This window comes from Nipponia nippon, unplaced genomic scaffold, assembly GCF_047370975.1.
Source record: "Nipponia nippon isolate SJK-2023a ecotype South Korea unplaced genomic scaffold, ASM4737097v1 scaffold_16, whole genome shotgun sequence".
Classification (NCBI taxonomy): Eukaryota; Metazoa; Chordata; class Aves; order Pelecaniformes; family Threskiornithidae; genus Nipponia; species Nipponia nippon.
This window is the reverse complement of record NW_028262332.1, coordinates 8,495,050-8,501,344: the sequence shown is the minus strand read 5'-3', so window position 1 is coordinate 8,501,344 and position 6,295 is coordinate 8,495,050. Positions and strand designations below refer to the sequence as shown.

The window sequence follows — 6,295 nt, the reverse complement described above, 5'->3', positions numbered from 1 at the left end:
CGGGGTGGTTATCTCTGAGCTGCATTGTCTTGCATGGGACTGCATGGGACTCTCTGCACGGGACTGCAGCAGTTGCTATTTAACCCGCAGACGTGCTGGACACCAACCAAGCCAGGACACTCGGAGGAGACCGTGACCCAGCAGCGGTGGGTAGGAAGAGCCGTCCCCTCCTCCTTGAGTGTGAGTTTGTGCCTTACAGCACAAGAGCAACAAATACTGTAACGTCCCTCTTGCTAAGCCTCTGCTCATTCCACCTTTCTCCTAACCTGTTTCTCTTTTTTGCCTTCCTCAGGACGAAATTTTCTCTCTCTTACACCCTGCCTCATCCCCCACAAGGACCGTGTCCGAAGAGGACCCAGCCCCAACCGTGCCATTGGACCTCCCCACTGCCACCAAAGGAGTCTCCCCAAATCAGAGACAGAATTGGACCTCAGCTGCCCTGTACGGCTCAGTCCCGCTGCTCCTGCTCTGGCAGCGGCGGTGAGGACTGCCATGCGCGGAGGAGGCTGAGCAGCTCCCGTCTCTCCTGCCTCCCCTCTCGGGCCAGCTCTGCACCTGCAGCTCTTCTGCAGCATGAAAGGCAGGTGAATGGCCTGTGCCCAGCACCACGCCGTGGTGAGCTGGTGATGGGACCACAGGGAAAAGGCCAAAGCTAGCGAAAGGAGAGCATCATTTGCTCTTTGGGAGGTGCTGCCTCGCCAGGCGCTCGAGGCCAGGTGGGCAGCCAGGCCCCTTCCCACCAGGCTGCTTGCACAGCTCAGCATCCCAAAGAAATTCCCTCCCCAGTGCTGCCGCAGCTGAGCCACCTAATGAAATCTAGTCGCCTGTGCATGCTATATTAGGGTTACCATGGATATGGTGCCACAAACACTGGGCTGTGGCTTTGTTATATAAACAGGAGAGATTGCCACAAATACCCAAAATATCTGAAAAGGACAGGAAGAGACAAAAGTGTTCCCTGGGTTTGTTTATAAAGGGTTGTGTGATCCAGTGGATAGTGCCAGTGGGAGGTGGGAGAGATCTGTGTTAGCTTTGAGAAGTGGAGCATAACCGAGCAGTGGTCTCGGACTCGGTAGCTCTGGAGACTCCCTCTGATCTTCAACAGGATCTTTCTAAAATGGTCACAGAAGTGCTGCTGGCTCGGCTGCTTACTGTCCCTGCTGGCACCCGAGAGCCGGGCTCCCTGCAGATCATGGTGTGAAGTGCATCGTGCTTCATGCTGAAGTTCATCCTACCTGAGCTTCACGCAGATCTTGGCCCTACCTGATTTCTGCTATATGCAAGGAGATCCTGCTGCCTGCAGCTGGTGGGGGCCAGGACTGGTGATGGTGGTGGGGACGTACAGTCATCAGCTCTCCCAGAACTGCCCACACCTGACCCTGCAAGACCATCCAGCTAATCTTGTACCATCTCAGGTACAGAAAGTCCCTTGTACAGTTTGAGGAATCATGTAATTTAAAGAAAAAAAACTGCTCTAGAAATGGAGGTGGGATGTAAGGGAGATAGAGACATCAGAGTGGCTAAAATTGTATTGCACTCCCACTCCCCTGCCAATAAAAACACCATAAATAAAGTGGCTTTGCAATAACCATCTCCACGCATTGTAACACAGATACACGTGTCCCTGCAAAAGATGCTCCAAGCAGGATAAACCCTGCTCTAGCCTTGTTCTGCAAGGGAGGCATGACAAGCTCGCGCCAGTCCTATCACGGGGATGGCTTTTCTCTTCCCAGCAGGTGCTACCCCCAAGCTCCCAGTCTCCACCAGTGGCTTCCTCTTCTCATCCTCCATGCTCACCTGTGGGTGACAGCCCCAGAGCTGCTTCAGATCCCTCATGGCCTTCCAGACACCTTTCACCGTGGGACGACCATTCATCCATCCCTATCGCTCTCCTGGTGAGTCCAAGCAGACATCTTTCCATGCTTCCTTTTTTGACATGTGGTGGAGAATACCAAGCTCAGTAAGGGAAGATCTGCTTTATCATTTAAAAACACACCAAACCCAGTTTTTGCTCTTTAGCTGTACAACACCCTGCATTTCCCTCCTGCATTACCCATCACCCCTGATTTTGCAGGACCCATCTCAATTTTCATGAAGCGACCCCTTGCATCTCCGGAGTGGTGGGGAAGAGTTCTTCTTTGATTTGGTAGGAAACGGCAGCAAAAGGAGCTGGAATCTGCTGTGGGCATGGGTCCAGGGGAAGGGCTGTCTGCCATGTGAGTTCTCGGGGGGGTGGGTTGGTGCTGAGCCCTTCTGCGTGGGGCTCTGCTCTTTGATGCCAGCCTTTCTTGTTGCTTTTCCTCTAGCCATTGCTTTCTGGCACTCAGCTGCTTCCTGAAGATTACACAGCAAGCCAGGATCAACATCAAGAGGAGCCGATCCAGGCGAGGACATGGGGCAAAAAGAGCCTGAGAGTTTGAAGACGGAGCTTTATCAGCTTAGCAAAAGGGTTGGCACATTAAATGACAAAGGCTGCAGGCCCTGCATGCTTGAGGTTTGTAACAGACAAGTTAGCAGATGGTCTAATAAAGGGAAGAAATAGTGAATAAATATGATTTCCTTCAAAAAACTCGATGTCTTCTGTACAACGAGTACTTGCCTACTCTTGACAACCTTAAAGGGGTCAATAAGCTTGAAGGGGAAGGTGCTTCCAGGAGATACGGTCTCTTTGGCTTTCCAAGGCTGTGGCAGAAGGCTCTGCACTATTCCCACCACAGCCCAGATGCCCATGGAAGGATTCTTCCCCCAGCCCTTCAAGCCAGCAACCCCCCGATATTCATGCCTCTGGGGTGAGGACTGCCCTGTGTAAAAGGACATGAGGGAATCCACGGTGAACACCCTTAAACTCGCCCCCCCGCCTCTCGAAGCCCTTCCTTTCGTTGGCACTTCCAGCCGAAGCAGCGGCTGCACGGGATCCCGTTCCAGCAACTCTGGCACGTCATGTCGGGTGCAGAGGCAGGAGCTGACGGGTGCGATGCAACATGATGTGCCAGGCAAGCCCTGCCACGGAGCGGCTTTTACCTGCACGTTCCCTCAGAGCACCTCTGACCCACGTTGCTCTGGCTGAGGCTGATGTCACCCCGCGAGCCTCGGCGTACGGTGTTGGTCACGGGCTGGGGATGTTTAACACAGTGAGTGTGGAGCACGCTGGCTTGTGGCACTGGGTAATTCATCTGTTTGGGTTAAAACCATTTATTTAAGAAGCAGTTTCTCTCTGTTGTTGCTTTGTTAACTCTTTTAGGCAGATGCATCCCTCAGCACTCTGAGGTTGTCGCCTTCAAGGACAGAAACCTCTCAGAGTAACTCATGGCAAGCCTGGACCCAGGGCATCTTCAGCTCCATACCTGCCTGAATCGGTGCTGTAAGGCACGGCAGCGGGGAGCCGTGGGCACAAGAGGGACACCAAAGAAGGTCCCGGTTATGGGCAGTTGTTAGGGCTGTGTTTATGAGCCAGGTGGTTCCTACATCGTGGGTGATTAAAGAAGGGGGGGAGAGGCTGCTGTGGAAGAGCACAAACCTGAGGATCAGGCTGCTGTTCTCACCTAAACCAAAAATTTGCATTTAAATCCAGCGAAGGTGACTGAGGTGCTGTGAGCATGTGCTCACATCCCAGCGAGAGGACAGTGCAGTGGAGACCTTTCAGGCTGCTGTCGTGGATATTTGGAGACTCTCTGAGAGAAGGTGCCTGCATAGTCATGGGGAAGAGGCAGAGCAAAGGGGCCGGTGCTTCCATCGGGACCAGAGAGCAGGCGTCACTACGAGGAGGTAAGCCTCCTCCTGCAAAGGTGCACTCACGGGGTCCTATTTACTGCTGGGGAGCTTAAAGCAAAACCAAATGCCACAGAGCAGCAAAGTAAAAGGCCCTTAGGAATGGAAAAAGGCAGTATTTGGCAGGTGATGACAAGGTTCGTGCTGTCATGGTACCTGGCTGCTGCATCCAAACCCGCTCCCAGGGCCTGCGACGGGCAGAAGGTGCGTGGCGTGTGCCTGCAGCACGCACGGGGCTGGTTTAGTAGAGCCCTAACTCTGCGTTTCCCTGTTGGAGCACAGCACTGGCAGAAGCAGTGGGATCCTTTAGCGATATTAAGTGCCCTCCGCTACCCTATTTTGTGTGTATTTTTTTTTTTTCATCTCTGAGAGGCCATGCACTTGATTTGTGTTGTGTCCACCAAACTGCAGTTGCTGAAAGAGGCTTGAATCTAGAAACGGCACCACTATCCCTCAGGCTGGCGGAGCACTGGGAATACATACTGGGCAGTGTTTCAGTTGCCCATTCCTCCCAGAAATACCTGGGTTTGGTTGTGGTTTGTGGTCACGTAGCCCCTAGGTGAAGGGGAGTCTCAGAAGGAAGATGTCTCCAGGGTCACGACCACCAGATGGGAACCTGCCCTCTCCTGATGGCAGCGCATTACAAGTTGCTCCCTGGGGATGGAGCAAGCTGGAGGTGGGAAAAAAAGTCTGGAGAGTGGCCTTAGATGCTGAGCGAAGGGAAGATCATACAATATTCCTGGGCAGTTTGATCCCAAGTCTTGAGTCAAGCATGAGGAAACCAAGAATTTTTGGGTGCAGGAGTGTGAATGCATGAACTCACCGAAGGACTGACACTGAGAATAACGCGCTGGTGGTGGCAGAGGAAGGCAGGTGATTATAAGCTGAAGACCGTACTTAAAACCTAGAAACGGTTTGGCTCCTGGCTGCTGCTGGGCTGTTTATCCCACAAACTTGGCAGGCACAGGACACTTCCCAAGTGGCAAGAGGGGTTGATAAAGTTGTGGCTGGGCAGCTGCCAGCTCTGGAGGCTATGGACTGGCTCCCAAACTGCGGATACTAATTAGCACTTTCCTTCTGTAAAAATTTATGTTGCAAAGTCTAGGGGATCACGGCTCTTTGCGCTCCGTGTTTGTACAGCCCCAAGCACGACGAGACCGTGCTCACAACGGAGGTCTTGCACACCGCCGCAACAGAGAGATATATTGTAAAAACCTTTGTCTCCTTCATAGATAACTGATCTTCACATAATCGCTGTTAGAGTAAGTGGACCTCACGTTAGTCCAGAAAACAAGGGCTATATTTGCTCAAGGCAGCCCAAGTATTTGCTAAGTCCTTGTTATAACATTGTTTTTCCTTGCGTCTATCCGGGGCTCAGATTAGTGGAGAGTTGCTTTGCCATCCTGGGAGCAAGGAGGTTGTTTATTGCAGTACAGGAGTCCAAGCATAGGAACCAAAATGAATGGCCCAAGCAAAGAACCTCTATTATTCATATTTCTGAACAAAGATACAATGATAAATTGCTAGACAATGACGTTTGACCCATAAAAGTAATAAAAAGCATTTTTTTTCCTGGCATAGCTTTTCAATATCTTTTGCATGTAGGCCAAGCAACCTTGAAGCAAAACTGAAGAGGAACCATGCCGTAGACAGTTCAGTACTAACCGATACGGTCTATAATAATTAAACATTAATAGTCTTAAGTAAACTCTCTGAAGATAAACTATATTTTGCCCCCTTGCTTTCATTTCTTGTCATTAGGCTGGGTGGCTTGCCTTTCAGATCTCTGCACAGGCGTCTGAACTGCGTGCAAAGTATGCTGAAATTACTGGCAGTAATTAGTTTATTTAGGGAGCAATTAATTAAATGCAACTGTTTCCCTCTCTATAGATTAAAAGAGTGCTATAAGTGATACCATCTTAAAGAGAGCAGATGTGCTATAAAAGGACCAGAGACTAATTATTCTCATCAGTCAACAAGGACAGAACAAGTATCGATGGGCTAAAACTGCCGAAGAGAAAAATTAAGTTAGCTCTTAGGAATAACTTTGGGACTGCAAACGCAAGTCAGGGCAGGGAAATGAACGCTGCGGGACAAGAGTCACGCGTCCCGACAGGCGGAGGCACTCGGGGCTGAACGTGCTCATCTTCTCAGCATCGCTGCCGGGAGGCTGGAAGAGGCAGTGGCCTGCAGAAGGGTCCCTGCTACCTGAGGAGCGTGGCGGCTTGCAGGCAACGTGGGGGCCAGCAGCTGAGGCGGATGGCAGGGGTGCAATTAGGCAGGGCTGGCAGGGCCTCCAGAGACAGGGCGAGCATCCTTCATGCCCGGGGGAGCGAAGGTGCCGCGCTGCCCTGCAGCGGAGCCCGGGCATGAGCGGCTGCCGAGCCCAGGAGAGGCAGTGGAAGAGCTGGGGCAGGTTTTGCTTCCCTGTCACAGCAGCTTGGGGAGGGGGGGACAACCTTTATACATGGCTGTGACAGTTCTGTCCCTGCCGGTGCCTCTGCAGGTTGCCCACCTGCTAGAGGGG

At 52.0% G+C, this 6,295-nt stretch overlaps 1 long non-coding RNA gene across 1 annotated transcript; it reads left to right on the top strand.

The window, feature by feature from the left end:
• Window positions 1-1,626: 1,626 nt before the first annotated feature.
• On the top strand, window positions 1,627-2,515 carry LOC148056245 (uncharacterized). The gene is made up of 3 exons (XR_015703790.1): window positions 1,627-1,895; window positions 2,075-2,216; window positions 2,307-2,515. It is a non-coding gene; the product is annotated as an uncharacterized LOC148056245 (long non-coding RNA).
• Window positions 2,516-6,295: the final 3,780 nt, after the last annotated feature.